Source organism: Balaenoptera physalus, assembly GCF_965194825.1.
Source record: "Balaenoptera physalus genome assembly, chromosome: 12".
Taxonomy (NCBI): domain Eukaryota; kingdom Metazoa; phylum Chordata; class Mammalia; order Artiodactyla; family Balaenopteridae; genus Balaenoptera; species Balaenoptera physalus.
Window position 1 is genome coordinate 73302487 of NC_138897.1, and position 16554 is coordinate 73319040.

General features: G+C 46.8%; 1 long non-coding RNA gene across 5 annotated transcripts in view; it reads left to right on the forward strand.

Annotated features, from left to right (window-relative positions):
• The window catches only part of LOC309639323, a 361451-nt gene that overhangs the window by 278351 nt on the left and 66546 nt on the right, over window positions 1-16554 (forward strand). For all 5 annotated transcript variants that reach the window (XR_014251587.1, XR_014251588.1, XR_014251589.1 and 2 more), the window contains exon 7: window positions 13000-13185. This is a non-coding gene — a long non-coding RNA (uncharacterized lncRNA). The remainder of the gene's footprint in view (window positions 1-12999; window positions 13186-16554) is intronic.

Genomic DNA, 16554 nt, shown 5'->3' on the forward strand with positions numbered 1-16554 from the left:
GCGTTAGCTCATGCTGGAAAGTTCCTTCATGCCCTCAAAAGAGGCCTTGGCATGGTCTCACCGGTGGGGCTGATTCCCAGGCAGCTGTTCCCGGAACTCAGCATCAGCCCTGAGACCCCGAGGCAGAGAGAGAAGGCCTCAGCAAGCCGCCGCTGCAGCTGGCAAGGAGGACGCAGGGCTGGCTGGGGATTCACCTCCCCGTCTCCCCACCCCAGCATAACCTGTGTCACCCGCTATGAAGCGTGTCCTCCAAGCTTCTGAGAGCAGAAACTCAGTCAGGCTCACTGCCGTAGCCCCAGCACTCAGAGCACCTCACACACAGTAGGCACACAATAACTGCTTGTTGAACATGTGGACAAAACGGTGAAACTAGACGGAACGTGCACTAAACTATCTTGCCCCCTCTTTAAACATAAGCCGAGTGGGAGCGCATGGGTGGGAAGAACGGTCTGTGTCCTGATTCTACCTTTCAGTAGCCAGAGCCCTTTGGTGAGTTGTTTCTCTTCTGAGTCTCAGTTTCTTGGTCTGTAAAATGGGGAGAGTAAGAACTCCTAGCTCCCAGGGTTGTGTCAGGACCAACTGAGCCAATTCACACAGTGGGTTAGGTTAGCACATGCTGGGTCTGTTTGCTCCTTGCCTCCTCTTCACAAACTCTAAGTACCTTCATTAGCAAGAAGTGTATCTATTTCATATCTGTACCCCTTTCCCACAGCAAGCTGCTAGTATTAGTACAGTACCTGCACATAGTAGGTGATCAGTGACTACTTGGAGGATGGATGGATGGATGGATGGATGGATGGATAGAAGTATGGCTGGAAAGGCAGATAGTTAGATGAGTGGGTGGACAGATGTATGGATGAATGGGTGGATTAATTGATTAATTAGTGGATGACTGCATTGATGGATGGATGGATAGGTGATTGGCTTGATGAATGGATGGATAAATAAATGCTATGTTTTTTTATTTAGTTGTATTCTTTGTCATCCTAGCATTACAAATCAAAATTTAAAAATGATTTTAGTGGGAGAAAATATTTGCAAATGAAGCAACTGACAAAGGATTAATCTCCAAGATTTACAAGCAGCTCATGCAGCTCAATAACAAAAAAACGAACAACCCAATCCAAAAATGGGCCGAAGACCTAAATAGACATTTCTCCAAAGAAGATATACAGATGGCCTACAGACACATGAAAGAATGCTCAACATCATTAATCATTAGAGAAATGCAAATCAAAACTACAATGAGATATCATCTCACACCGGTCAGAATGGCCATCATCAAAAAATCTAGAAACAATAAATGCTGGAGAGGGTGTGGAGGAAAGGGAACACTCTTGCACTGTTGGTGGGAATGTAAATTGATACAGCCACTATGGAGAACAGTATGGAGGTTCCTTAAAAAACTACAAATAGAACTACCATACGACCCAGCAATCCCACTACTGGGCATATACCCTGAGAAAACCATAGGTCAAAAAGAGTCATGTACCAAAATGTTCATTGCAGCTCTATTTACAATAGCCAGGACATGGAAGCAATCTAAATGTCCATCGACAGATGAATGGATAAAGAAGATGTGGCACATATATACAATGGAATATTACTCAGCCATAAAAAGAAATGAAATGGAGGTATTTGTAATGAGGTGGATGGAGTTAGAGTCTGTCATACAGAGTGAAGTAAGTCAGAAAGAGAAAAACAAATACAGTATGCTAACACATATATATGGAATCTAAGGGGAAAAAAAAAAAAAAAAGGCCATGAAGAACCTAGTGGCAAGACGGGAATAAAGACACAGACCTACTAGAGAATGGACTTGAGGATATGGGGAGGGGGTGGGGTGAGATGTGACAGGGTAAGAGAGTGTCATGGACATATGTACACTACCAAATGTAAAATAGATAACTAGTGGGAAGCAGCCGCATAGCACAGGGAGATCAGCTCGGTGCTTTGTGACCACCTAGAGGGATGGGATGGGGAGGGTGGGAGGGAGGGAGATGCAAGAGGGAAGAGAAATGGGAACATATTGTATATGTATAACTGATTCACTTTGTTATAAAGCAGAAGCTAACACACCATTGTAAGGCAATTATACTTCAATAAAGATGTTAAAAAAAATGATTTTAGGAAAATTCATAATGGAGTGAAAACAATATCCTGGGTGCTCAAATCCATCCATTTGGAGCCTCCTTTCATCCATATCCCCACTTATTGCTTGGGAATGCGCAACATCATTTTAAATGCTCTGATAAGTCCTGCAGTAAAGAAACATGTTATTTCATTTAAACCAGAGTTTATTGATTATAGTCAATGACAGCTATTATTTTCTCTGAGGATCTACTCCTCTATGGTACACTGTGGTGAATGTAAGTATAAAGGATCTTTGGAAATTTTTTACTTGGCAATCCCTTACTTGAAATGCTTCTGTGATGGGAAAGCCACTGTGTGTGTGTGTGTGTTTTCTGATGCTGTGGGCTTGAAAACACTATACTAGGAGAAGGGAGACATTGCATGCCCACTTTGCCAGTGATGGAACTTGCTGTGTGACTATGATGGTTCACTATCATCTATAAAAGGAAGAATATGATGGACTCGGCCTCTAAGTTCCCTTCCAGTTCCTGTCTCTACCCTGCGATTCTGCCTCCTTCCCAAAGGATGCGTCCATATATGGATCACCTACTATGTGCCTCCCTGGGTTTCCCTCTCTCCCAAGATGTCTACCCACTCCATTTGTCTAAGGGACAGACTGCCAGGAAGGGGTAAATTACCCACATGTACTCCAAATATTTAGATACCTTGGTGCTGTGACTTAATTTTTCATGTCGGCTCCCCCAAGTCCTGGCAGTGGGGAGGGGGTGGGGAGCGTCTATTTTCCTACCAGGGGCAATCAGTTCCCAGCGCCACTGCTCTGCTCCCAGCTTGGTGCCTGCCCAGAGCAAACCAGCCCGTCCCTGTGTTTTGACCGCAGTCACGTGCTCCTCCTGCTCTGCTCCCTCCTCTGTCTCTCAGGAATCAGCAGTGGTGGCTGGGCTGGCAAAATCATTCCACCTCAATTATTCCCAAAGCTCATAGGGGCAGTGCTGGGATCGCCACCTCTGTGTTCCTGGTGGAGATTGCTGGCAACCCCGCTGAGTCTACCTGGACCTGGGAGGCTTGGGAAGGTGACTGAGTGGAGACTGAGGGCCCAGCGCCTGGACTGAGGTTCAGAGACCCCTCAGTGAGGGCTCTTGAGAGTCTGGAGATGGTTATTACCACCTCCACCATCACCTCTCAAAGTGGGATCTGTCTGCAGACCCCATTCTGTGGACAGAGTTGGAGGGTCGGGACATGGTGAATGGAACCAAACACTGGCACTTAAAATCTGTGTTCCCAAGAACCCCTAAGGATCTCAGCTTGCCTGGGGCCTCTTCCCTCAGTGAGGAGGACAAGGGGGAAGAATGCCCAGCACACTTCTTATACATACTAGGTGCTCAGGAAACACCATATTTCATTCCGTTAACTATGCCATTGGTTGTAATATGCACCATTATTGGATGTCTTGCTAAGAAAAAAAAAAACAAGCTACTAATTAGAATATGGCACACCATTCATTGTAAGATGAATCCTGATTCAAAGATAGTAAAATCTAAATAAGTGCATCGTGGAACCAACTATATCTGGTATCTACTAAGTAAGAGAACCAATGGGTGAGTGTAGAAGGCTTCGGTTCGTTGTTTGGTTTCTGTTTTATTATGTTTACAGGTGGTGCTGCCATCGACTTGCTTTGTCACCTTGGAGAAACCACTTTCCACCCCTGGGCCTCGTCATAATGTGGGACCCACTTTCCTCTCCAGCTACGCCATAGGGCTGCTGTAGAAATCAGATAGAATTGGGGCGGTGACAAACCTCTGTAACTGCCGAGGCATTTAAATGAGAACCCAAGGTGTCAGCCTATAGTGAAACCCTTGTCCGAATGTGCTTGCTGTCAGTGTATTTGCTGTGTGACTTTGGACAAGTTGCTCCACCTTCCTGAGCCTCAGTTTCCCCCATCTCCCCCAGAGAGACAGAGATAAACCTTACAGGGCTGCTGCGATGTTTGTAAAGTGCTGAGCGCCATGGCTGGCACACGGTAAACAGCCCCAGGAATCCTAGTTGCCGTGACTATTTGCAAATGTACTTGAATTACCTGAGTGCTAAGAAACAGGCTTTGGTAATTTTTTTTAAGCACCATCATATCACCAGTGTCTTGAGGATAGCTTGTTCGTTGAACAATCTGATGAACAAATGAATGGATGAATGAATGAATACACGAAGAAATGCATATTCTCAGGTGTCCAAGTAAGACTGAGTTCTATAAGCAGGAGCTTTTTGAAGCACTCAGAGGCAAAACAAGAAATAAATCACCTTGGAGATCTTGTCGCTCTACCCCCATTTCACAGAAGAAGATACTGAGGCTCTGAGAAGTTCAGGAAGTTGCCTGAGGCCACACTACTCACAAATAGACTCCGGTCCAAGCCGCCAACTACCATCGTGGCCTTTCCCCTTCAGCCTCATACTCTGGGCCAATGTCCAGTGACTCCAGACTCCAGTGACCAAGGCAGGCTGTCGCCAGGTTGAGCACTGCACCATTTCTCCCAATATAATCGCTTCCAAAGGAGGCCCTGGGAGGAAGCCACTGCCACAGCCTCCGAGGCCTCAGACCCGGCCCCATTATTATTCTTCTCGGTGTAATAAATACATTTTAAGAGAAACAGATGCTGGAACAGTTGGACAGGAAGGGCCCAGGCATGTGAAAAGGAATCTGGTTTGTGAAAATCTGTCGATTTGCCAGACGGTGAGCAATGTGGTACAGACAGCCAGGTCTGGGTACAGACAGCCAGGTCTGGGTCCAGCTGCCAGGTGGGCTGATCAGGCCTCCCCACTGTGTCCTGTTGGTCCTCTCGGGCCACCATCCTCAGGCGTCCAAATTGGTGTCCAGCTATCATTCCTGCCAAAGACGGGCCCCGGATGCTCCTTAATGACTTCAGCCACTGAAGCAGGGTGGGGACCTTCATCTTGGGAGCTGGCAGCTTGCGTCTGGAGTGACAGGGCTGGGGGAGGCATCTTCTGATTCAGACCCAGCCACTTCCGTGTGTGGCTTTTCTCTTCCCTATATTGGCTTCACTCTCTGATGGTGCTGGTTACCTGCAAGCAAGTATTTTAATACCTAACCCTGTGAAACCACGTAAGGAAAGTGTGTCTTGCTGCCCTTCCTGCCTGGTGAGAGTTTCTGTTCTTCTCCCTCCACCACCACTGATGGGAGAAAGAAATGTTGGCTTCTTTAGAAAAGATGCTTTGGCTGCTGCAGGCATAGGGTCCAGCTTCAGTGAGGCAGAGACGCCCAGAGCAGACTTCTTTCCACCAGGATGGCTACCCCCACACCCTCTCCCTTGGCCTGAGCTCACAAATCCTGCTGATCTTTGGCAGGAAGATGTGGCCCGTGGGTAGTGACCGACCGGGGAACAGAACATCGAATGTCTGACCTGCCTTCTTGTCGTCATAGCAATCCAGCAGGTCAAAGTGATGGCCCCCATTTTGCAGATGAGAAAGTGAAGGATCCAAGAGGGAACATGACTTGCCCAGGGTCACGATGCGGCTCAGAGGAATCAGTGTTGGGCGGGGCCCACAGGGTTGCCTGACTCATTTCTCTCCTCTTTCTGCTGACCCAACCCCCGCCCTAGGGACAAACTTACGCTTCTTCATTCTCCCAAAACACAGGCTGGAGATGAAGATGTTCTGCCCTCTCCCTTGCCTTGTCTGTGGTCACAAACAAAGTGGGGCCTTCATCTGTTTCTGGGAAAACTAGTACTGAGAACCTCTTTCTTCCCCAGATGTTTTGTTCCCCTCCCTGAGCTGACCTACAGAGGGCGATTAACCATGTAATAGGCTTTCCCCCAAAAAGTATGCTTTTCCAATTTTCTCAAAAAGGTAAAAGAACAAACCAAAAAAAGACCTGGAAAGTCAAGAATTCTGCATCCAAATTATATTTCTCCATGGATTTCTTGCTCCCAGAAGTAGTATGAAATTATTATCTGTGGTTGTGTAACCTGATTTTTTTTTTTTTTGGTGGGGGAAGGACTATTCTTTTCTAAAACAGTAATGATAAAAGTCTCACTGCCTACCCTTTGTTGAGAACTTAAGATATTCCAGGCTCTGCACTGAGAGTTGTACACACATCATCTTATTTAGCCCTCTCAGAACCCCTATAAGGTGGCTGTCCATATTACCATGTCATAGTGACAATAATGGACACACAGAAGGTGGCAGAGCTGGGATTTAGTTCCAGGTTTCCTGTCTATGTGTCAGGTCCTCTGGGCAGCTTCCCTGAATTTCCATGCTACCTCCTGCAGCTTGGAGAGGAAGGAAAGGCAACACTGATCTTTCTAGACTCCCTTGCAGCTAGAATTCTGGATGCAGATTCATCCCTACCAACGAGAGGCACTGATGTGACATTTGGGAAGCTGATGTGAAGCCACACTCTGGTGGCTCAAGGCCACAGCTGTTGGAAAGTCTAGTCACGCAAATGCAAGACTCTCCTGCAGCAGAGACCGTGTGTCTTGGTCCCTCATCCTGGGTCTCTAGAGGCAGTGGTGTTGGACGTGCCGCAGCTTCTTGCTTCCAGCATAATTCCAGCAGTGGCTGTCCAGGTGCCTCTGTTCTGTATTTTCTGGGAGTTATTCCAAGAGGCTTAACCTAGAACTTGCTCCTTCCAGTAGTTCTGTCTGCACTTAAATCCCTGTATTAAATCCCATCCTGCTTAAAATACCTAGACTGGATCTTGTTTCCTGCATAGAACCTAAACTGGTATGCTGTTTTTGACTTCAGGGACACCTACTCTGGGTCTCAAACCTCATTTTCCTCATTTGTACAGTTTACGAAGTCACAGAGGGACTGTAATGAGCAAGTAGAAGCAGAAGGGCTTTCCCACCAGAAAATGTTCTCTGGAGAACGTGGCCCAGTTGAAATGTGCTCTCCCTAATAGAGAATGTGGGCCATAGTTTCTCCAGCAACTGAGCTCCATCCATCTTTTACCCTTAAACTCATTACAGAACCAGGTACCTGACCAGCTTGCCGAGGACCTGGAGGGCAGCTGGGGTAGGGAGCGAGGGGGAGGGGAAGTGGCTTGTGGCTCCTATCTGCTCATAACCCTCCTCACCTGTAATTACATCTCCTGTGCATTTCACCTGGGATCCTTGCTATGACATTGCGGTAGAAGCTGCTGGCATGTACTGTATTATCCCTGTCTTTCTATCTTATGGGGCTCACGGCAGGAGGCTCCAGAAACAAGCTCCCCCATCACTTTTCTTAAAATGGTGCAGCCTCAGGAAGTTGACAGTGTTGATCAGGGCCCTCTGGGGTCTTACTTGCTTAACAGGGAAATGAGTCAGGAGGGGGACGGTCATGAGAAGGGAACCGGATACCTGCCAGGATGCATCAGCCGCTGTTAGGTTGACTTTTGTGTGCAAAGAAGCTGGATCTGAGAGGAGACTGAGAGGGTGTGGAAGCCACTGGGTTCAGTCATAATTCAATCAACAGTTTTTGACCACCTACTATGTGCCAGGCCCTGTGTTTGCACTGAGAATTCATGGTAAAGAAATCAGGCACAGTGCTTACTCTCCTTGGGGAGAGAGAAGTGAACAGACTTTTGTACAGTGCAGTGATTAGTGCTGTTAGGGGAAGCAGAAGGAGCAGTGGGAACCCAAGAAAGCCACCTGACCCAGCTTGGGGGGGTGGTAATCAAAGAAGGCTGCCTGAAGGAGGTGTCATTTAAGCTGCGATCTGAGGAACATATAGGAATTTTTCAGGCAAAAGGGGATGGTAGGGTGGGGAGGGGACAGAATGCTCTTAGCAGAGAAAAAGCTTGAACAAAGCTCTGGACCAAGAATGAGTTTATATAAGGACTCAGAGTTGTTACTCAGAGACGGGCTGAGTAAGTAGTGAGGGGGCGAGTGGCAGGGCCAGGCCTAGATGCCACAATATCTAAGGTCTCTTCTCCTTTTAAAATTGTATGGTGCTCTTCCTTAGACTAAAAATCCACTCCCAGTTGACTTTAGGAAAAAAACAAACAGGTTTCACTGGACCCCAGATGCCTTCTGTGAGTAAGTAAGGTTGAGAAAAGATCCCACTCTCTCTGTGAGGATTTTCTTCCCATCAGATGGAGAACTGGGCTCTTGGACATCTAACTTTCCTCAGGGGACACTCAGCAGAACCCTTCCAGGAGAAAAGGTAGTGTGCAATGGCCCAAGTTTGGAAACACAATGGACAGGAGTAAAAATACATATTTTCTGGAGTTAGGACCCTCTTTGCTCTAGTAATCAAGATTCCCAAAGTACTTGCAGCAGCTCCCTTTACACTGAAGAAAGCACGTTTGATGCGTTAATGCATGTAGGTCTTACTGTGTCTAAAGTGGGAAAAATACTGCTTTGATTAAGGATTAAAGATTCTCGTGTACTCAAATGTAAGCTCCTTGGAGGAGGCCAGAATGGTTCCATTGTTTGTTTCTGCACCTGAAGAGCCCAGGGAACAGCTTAGTGAGTGTCTGTTGAATGACTAGATGAATGACTGAATGAAATAATTTAAATAGTAAATAGGAGGGAGTCTGCTACAGTGCCTGGCACATAGTAGGTGCTCAACTTAATGACATATTCTTATTGTGAGCCCCGGATCAGTTGTCAGAAGCCTGAATTATTAGTCTAGCTTTACCTTTAACACAACTGGGAAATACTGGCCCAATCTCTTTCCCCTCTAGACCTCAGTTTTCCTATCTGTAAAATAAGGGTCCTTCCACTTAAGGCATTTTATGAAATGGATGAGAACTTGGCTCTGGTTAAGAAAAAAAAAATGGCCTGTACACACAGTGAGATACTACTGCACACTCACAAGTTGGCTAAGATTAAAAATACTGACAACAACAAATGTTGATGAGGTTGTAGAGCAACTGGAACTCTTATACATTGCTGGTGGGACTGTAAAATGGTATAACCACTTTAGGAAAAAGCTTATAAAGTTTCTTATAAAACTCAGCATACCCCCTACCTTATAACCCAGAAATTCAACTCAATATTTACAAAGAGAAATGAAACAAGTTCACAAAAAGATTTGTATAAGAATGTTCATAGGAGTTTTATTTAAAGCAAAACTAGATATGGCCCAATGACCATCAACAGGAGAATGAACAGATGAATTGTGGTATGTTCACATGGTGGAGTCCTACACAAGAGTAAAAAGAACAAACTACTGATATATATAATGGTATGAGTCAGTCTCCAAAACTTCATGTTCAATGAAAGAACCAGACAGAAAAGAGTACAAATTGTATGCACTTATATAAAGTTCTAGAAAAAACAAAACTAATAGATGGTGGGAAATAATAAGAACAATGCTTGCCTCTGGGGGTTAGGGCAAGGATTGACTGGGAAGGGGCTGTGGGAACTTTCTGGGGAGGGGTGAGAGGTTTGGGTCACACAGTTTTTTGCATTTGACAAAATTCAGTGTCAGCCCCACTTACGATTTATGCATTTCAATACATTCATATACTTTTTTACATAAAAACTGTAAACACATATTGATATTGCATTGCTGAAATGTTTTCTTGAAATGCATAAAAAATAAGATGAATTAATGGATGGATAGAGGGTTAGATAGATGGATAGACACGATAAAGTGAGTATATAAATGCTAATGGTGGGATCTAGGTGGAGGATATAAACTTTATATAAAGTTCCAGACTTTTAATAAACTTTCATAAAAAGTTTGCTATAAACTTCTTTCAACTTTTCTGTCTTTGAAACTTTTTATAGTAAAATGTTAGTGAAAAAGGTGGACCCATCTAAGTTTAATACAAAATCCATCAGCTTCACCACTCCCATTTGATTTTTTTAGACCAATGATATGAAAAATAAATTAATCTTAGAAATTTAAAGCGTACATATAAACTCATCTCCTACTTGCATTTTTCTGTCTCTGAACACCTGGAAAAGGATAACTGATGACTGAGTAAATTATTCCTTATTCTTATATGATTACTAATCATTAAAGATGCCTTGGGACTAATAGTACCAACAATCAAGACAGGCTTGATACGGATTCAGCAAACACTTATTGAGCTGGACCATGTGCCAGGCATTGTGCCACGTGGTTTCTTCTGCTTCATCTTCAAAACAACTCAACAGAAAGTAGACATCTTTTCAACCATTTTACAGACCTCAAACCAAACTCAGAAATGTTTAGAAATTTAACCGTGGTCACAGAGCCACTGAAATGGTCTTCAGTGACTATTATTTCTCTCCTTCCAGAAAATGCACCCACTCTTCCTATCTTAAGATAAAAACCCTTATAATGTAACCACAGCCAGCCCTTTGGATGCAGCAATTACAGGCATATCTCTATTTATTGTGCTTCACTTTATTGAACTTCACAGATACTCCGTTTTTTTCAGATTGAAGGTTTGTGGCTGTTCCTGTGTTGTCAGATGATAATCAGCATTTCTTAGCAATAAAGTATTTTTAAATTAAGGTATATACATTGTTTTTTAGACACAATGCTATTGCACCCTTAACAGACTACAGTATAGTGTAAACGTAACTTTTATATGCACTGGGAAACCAAAAAAATATATGTGACTTACTTTATTGCGATAGTAGCTTTTATTACGGTGGTCTGGAACTGAACCTGCAATATCTCTTGAGGTCTGCCTGTAAGCTAAAGGATAGTTGCATGACAGGGAGAGGCCAATCAGAGGCCTTCTCTGGGATTTTCTAAATTGAGAGTAGTAAATGAACATCTGGCTCTTTCTTATAAATCTCAGGCTCTAAGCTCATAGGTTTGAGGATAGTGGGGGTCATGAGTCCTTGATGTGAAGAATACTTTATGCCAGGATCTCTATACACACCTTCCCATTCAAACCTCACAGGAACCCTATGAGATGAGAACTTTCCTTTTCCCTTCTTGTGGATGAGGAGACTGAAGGTCAGAGAAGGTAAGTCGATTTCCCAAAGGAACACAGCTAATGAGGGGAAGATTCAAAACCAGGCTTAGTCACCACAGGATAGGCCTAGAGGACTCCCCAGTGGGTCCAAGGGGTCAGCCTGGAGCTCACAAGGCCCCCTCCAATGCAGAACTGCACTGGTCAGAGCTGTCTACTGCCTTTAGCTGGGACCCCCAAATTCACAACACCAAGCAACTGCTTAACTCCCAGTAACCAGAGCAACCCACCTAGAGACCTCTGAAGGATCTCCCTGGTTCTCAAGTCCTAGACAACACAGTCTGCCGTTGCTTCTGCACAGATTCCCTTCCTGTATCAACAAGATGCAGAGCTCAGGATCTGACTGTGGTTATGGGGAAGTGAAGGAATGAATTCTCAGTTCTGGGGGACTTTGTTCCCTATGGCAGCCTCTCGGATGCTAGTCAGTCACAGTGAACTGAAGGCAAAGGACGTAACAGGAATTGGCTTTGGGAACTGGACTCTTAGATCTGAATCCAAGCTAGACTGTGCCAGTTTATCTCATTTGATTCTTAGAGGTAACAGCAGTCCCATTTTACAGATGAGAAAACTGAGGTCAGAAAAGACTTTTAAACTCGTCTTTATGACCTCTTTACTCCATGTAAGCTCCAGTGCTAGGCTTTCTATGTATTTGACTCACATTCTTGCCCCATGATAGGTACGGCCCATCATTCCCATTTTACAGATGACAGAACTGAGGTTTGGAGAGGGAAGTGACTCAGCCAAGAGATGGCAGAGCCGGGATTTGAAGCGACAACTCTAGAGCCTGTGTATCTGATGCCTTGCTCACCTTCCCAGGAGCAGTTCTGCTGGTTCAGATGTAGGAATGGATTGTGGCTGCGGCCTTTCTGACCCACAGGCACGAAACTGAATCTGTTATCGACATTTTAAAATCCAAGGATTTTTTGTTTTGTTTTTTTTAATGCTTAGAAGTTTTGTGCTGCCTTCAGATAAAAGAAAGAAAATGTGATGAGGTCTATCTCCCCCACTGCCCACTCCTTCCCTAACACTCACCTGTTAAAAAGTCCCTTGATGGACCCATGGGCCTAAGCCTGGGCTTTGCTGGCACCTACAGCAGCTGAGATGCGGCCACCGCAGGCCACGTGCTGCTAACTGTATTACAGATTTCAGGGGGAGAGGAGGGGAAGCAGAGGGGAAAAGCGACTTTCGCCAGCTCTCCAAATGGTCCCGCCCACTAAGTCTTACTGCATAGAAGGTGCCAGATCAGATTAGAGTCACCAGTTGCCACATTATCCTGTCTTGACTTCACTAACGCTCATTAAGCTCCGAAAATCCCTTTTACGATGTTTAGGACACCTCCAGAGGAGTTTGCTGTGTAAATATTATTCCACCATTAAATCCTGCTACAAGGCCGCCGTCAACAAGTGGGATTCGCGAAGGTTCCGCCGAGGGGGCTCCACGGGGCGCCTGTGAAGTGCGGCCAAGGGGCTCCGCCAACAAGCCAACGCGAGCGATAAAGGCCCCCAGTTCTCCCACGGAGGCCTCCTGCCACTTGGGCCTGCTTAACGGAGCGGCCGCTGGGGCACGATTTGGGTTGAGAATCAAACACACCGTCGGGGGCCCCTGGGAGCCAGGGCCTGCCTTGGACAGCTGGCGTGCACGCTGGACCCGCTCCGGAGTAGGGGCCTCGCGGGCGGCAGCGCACTTGGCGGAGGCTGGGGTCTGGCGCCCGTCTCTCCCGCCTCGGCAGCAGATGTGGGCATCGGTCTCGGGGAGGCGACTTTTCCCAGCCGGAGGCCTCTTTGCCTTGGCTGTCCTTTCGTCTGCACGCCTTTATTAATTTATGTATTTGGAGGAGGGAAATCGCTCCATTAGGAGCCATGGATTATTGCGGATGGATAACCTATCTGACTCAGCAGATGCTGCTGCGGCTGGCGCGGCTGTCACTGCTTTTTTGTTTTTGTTTTTCTTTCTTTCTTTCTTTTTTTTAAAATTTAATCAATTTCTCTTTTCAGCTGATTTGCAGGTTGCACTCCTGGGAGATGGTGACAGAAGATGGTGGACTTACATATGGAAATTGAAGGACGCGGTGCCCGGCCTGGCTTGGGGTGGACACTCATTGTGCCACGAATGACCTTTGAACCCCTACTCTGTGCCAAGTGCTGCTCTAGGCCCTGGGGACCCAGCAGGGAGCAAGACAGGTACGGTTCCTGCCGCGTGAGGTCACCGTCTAGAGCTCTGGCTGTGCGGAATCCAGCAGTGTCAGTAAGTCCCGGCACACAGTGGGTGCACAGTAACCTGGGGGCGATGTAATGCATGCACAGCCCCTGGCACTGTGTCGGGCACATAGTAATTGCTCAGCTAAGGCTAACTGTCTCTCTCATTCTCTCTTCGGAGGTTGGAGTCCCAGGTGAGTCATTTTTTGCAGCTGTGTGACATTGAGATCATCCCTTTCCCTCTCTGAGGCTCAGTTTCCCCATCTGTGAAGTGGGGCTTATAAAACGTGCCATATGGAGATGTTGAAAGCGTTTGTTTATCCTCATGGGCTTGTGTGACATACAGTTATTGAGCACCTACTGTGTGCTGGGTGCTGAGGGTTTAAGCAGTGATTGAGATCTGGTGCCTCCCTTGTGTTTCATAGTCTGCTGAGGAGTTAACAGGTAAATTCAACGACCCCTGCTCGGTGCTGTGATGGGGTAACTCAGGGACACTGTGGAAGCCTCGATGAAGGGCCCTTAATGTAGCCTGCGGGGATCAGCAAACTATGGCCCACAGGTCAAATCCGGCCCATTGCCTCCTTTTGTACAGTTCCCAAGCTAAGAATGGTTTTTACATTTTTAAATGATTGTTTTAAAAGTCAAAATAATATTTCATGCCACATGAAAACTATAGGAAATTCAACTGCCAGTGTCCATAGATAAAGCTGTATTGAAAGCCTGCCGTGCCCACTTGTCTATGGATTGCCTACGGCCACTTTTGAGCTATGATGGCAGAGTTGAGCTGTGGCAACAGAGACCATGGGTCCCACAAGGCCTAAAATATTTACTGTTTGGCTCTTTACAGAATGAGTTTGCGAACCGTTGTCCTCGGGGAAGTCGAGGTGTGAGCAAAGAGCTGAAGGATGGGTAGAATTGGTCAGTTTGGGGTGGTTGGAAGGGGCAAGGAGAGATCTGCTTTGTGGCTTGGAGAAAACGCCTAGCATCTTCGAGGCTGATGGAAGTGCCATGAGGTAAGCTGCAAAGCACCATCGCAACTTGAGTATTGGGAATAGTGGAGGACAGGTCCATTGACAACCTATAGGAGAAAGTACAGTGGAGTAATACTGATACTAGGTCTCATTTATGATGTAATTATTAGGCCCACTGCTGTAGTTCCCCTAACAGTCTCATATTCAGTCCTCCAAATGGACCCGAGTGTTGAGATCATTAACCCACTTCACAAATGAAGAATCAGGAGCTCAGAGAAGCGCAGACGCCTGGTCAGGGTCACACTGCAAAACACAGATCAGAACCCCAGGCTGCATTACTCAAAAATCCATGTTCCAAACCCACACCAGTAAACCCAGACATTTCACTGCCCGTATCCTGCAATGTTATACAGCTATGCGTTGGTAAAAAGAAAGGAAAAAAAAATCAAAATGAAACTGGGCTAGAATCCAAAGGATCTTTGCAGCCATTCCTCACCCCGCCCCCTACCACATCCTGAATGTTGTTTTTTCCAGATCCCCCCCATCCTGGGGCTCCTCTGAAATCCAGCCACATTACTGGCAAGGAGAAAGGGGGGTGGGAAGCTAGGCTTCCCAGAAAAGCTAGCAGAGGAGGACTCTCTGAAATGGGTGGAGAGATGCATGTTGAAGGCGCAGTGTGTTGGCAGCCCCGGCTCCCGGCAGCTGTTGGCTGCGCACAGAATAAACACAAACGGATGGATGGGTTCGGGCTGGGAAGCCACCTCGCCTCGCGGGCTTCAGGCAAAACCGAGAGGTGCTGGATGACAGGCCTGCCAGCTGACGGGAAGTGACTTGGGTGTGGGGTTTGTGCTTTTGGCTGCTTGGCGCAGGTCTGAGCACCACCGGGGCAGCGGTGAGAGAGATGGGCGGTTCTGGAGGCAGGCACTTCCTGTCTGTGCGTCCTTGGGCGAGATGGTTCATCCACATGAGCTCAGTGTCATCATCCATAAGTGGAGATAACGGTACCTACCTCTGGGGACAGTTGTGCAGTGGACACCATGGGGAACCGCCCAGATCCCCTTTCAAGGATCCCCAGATCCCCAGTGGCTGGGGTACCGTTGTCAACAAACAGCTGCAGCTGTCAGCCAGGGACAACCCAGCTCCAGAGACCCACCTCCCCAAGGTCACATCCAAGGACCGATCACTGCAGGGTGTATAGGCCTGCACGACTCCAAAGGGCCAGCCTAGCTCCAGGGCTGCCTGTGGGGCTGACCCAGGCTATTGTCCTACCTGCATCAAGGTTCAACTCCTTCCTCCATCCGCTTTCCCTCTTCCCTCCCCAACACAAGTGCTATCCAAAGAGTCTTGCTAATAAATGGCATGCATGCTAAATTCTGTCCTACATGGCATCCTGGGCACCTGACCTGGGGCTGTTTGTTTGGAAAGTGCCCATGGTGAGTAGGGGTTCAGTACATGTAGAGAAACAAAGGGAAGATGAGAGCTACAGTGAGAACCTACTTCAAGGTGTCCAAATTCCTTTTGATTTCAAAGACAAAAAATGTGTGCCCTCTTCTGCAGTGCTGGTGTCCACAGAGACATTTGTACTACTTGATTGCCATCACACACTGAAGCCCAGCTAGGCACTGGGCATGCCCAAACAACCAAAGGGATCATCGTTCCCAAGTGACAGATGTGAAGAATGAGACCAAGAGAAATAGAGTGATGTACCTACAACTCGACAGAGTGTCCCCTGTGATCATTTATTCATCCATTTAGAAACTATTGAATGCTGGGCTCTGGGGTCCCTCACAAAGCTCAGAGCCAAGGAGGGAGACACACGATGAGCCAGCCGAGCCATGATAATGACAAATGTCTAAGACCAATGATGACTGACAAGGGCAGTGTGTGATTTGGGGGTTGGAGTGGGGGACCCAAAGGCAGCCAGGGTGAGTCACAGAGCAGGACTGGAATTCAAGTCTTCCAACTCTGCACCAGCAGCTACCTGGCAAATCTCTGTTCAAGGGGGTTATATTGAAGAGGCTGCGTTCTCAGTTGTTCCCTGGTTTCTCCCCAACTCTGCTTAAGAGCTAGCCTAAGGACTTCCCTGGCCATCCGGTCCAGTGGTTAAGACTCTGCGCTTCCACTGCAGGGGGCACGGGTTTGATCCCTGGTCGGGGAACTAAGATCCCGCATGCTGAGGCCAAAAAAAAAAAAGCTAGCCCCAAATGCCCCACCCTCTCTGCAACCAAGAAGCCCACATCCCTTCCCCCAGTTTCTCCTCCGTCAATCCAAGGCTGAGCAAACCCAGTTGCTTTCAAAGCAAGATGACCAAGTTTGGAAGAGACTCTGAGCCCTCTCTTCCCTCTGCATGTCTCCTGGTAAGTGGGCAGCCTCTCCTTCCAGG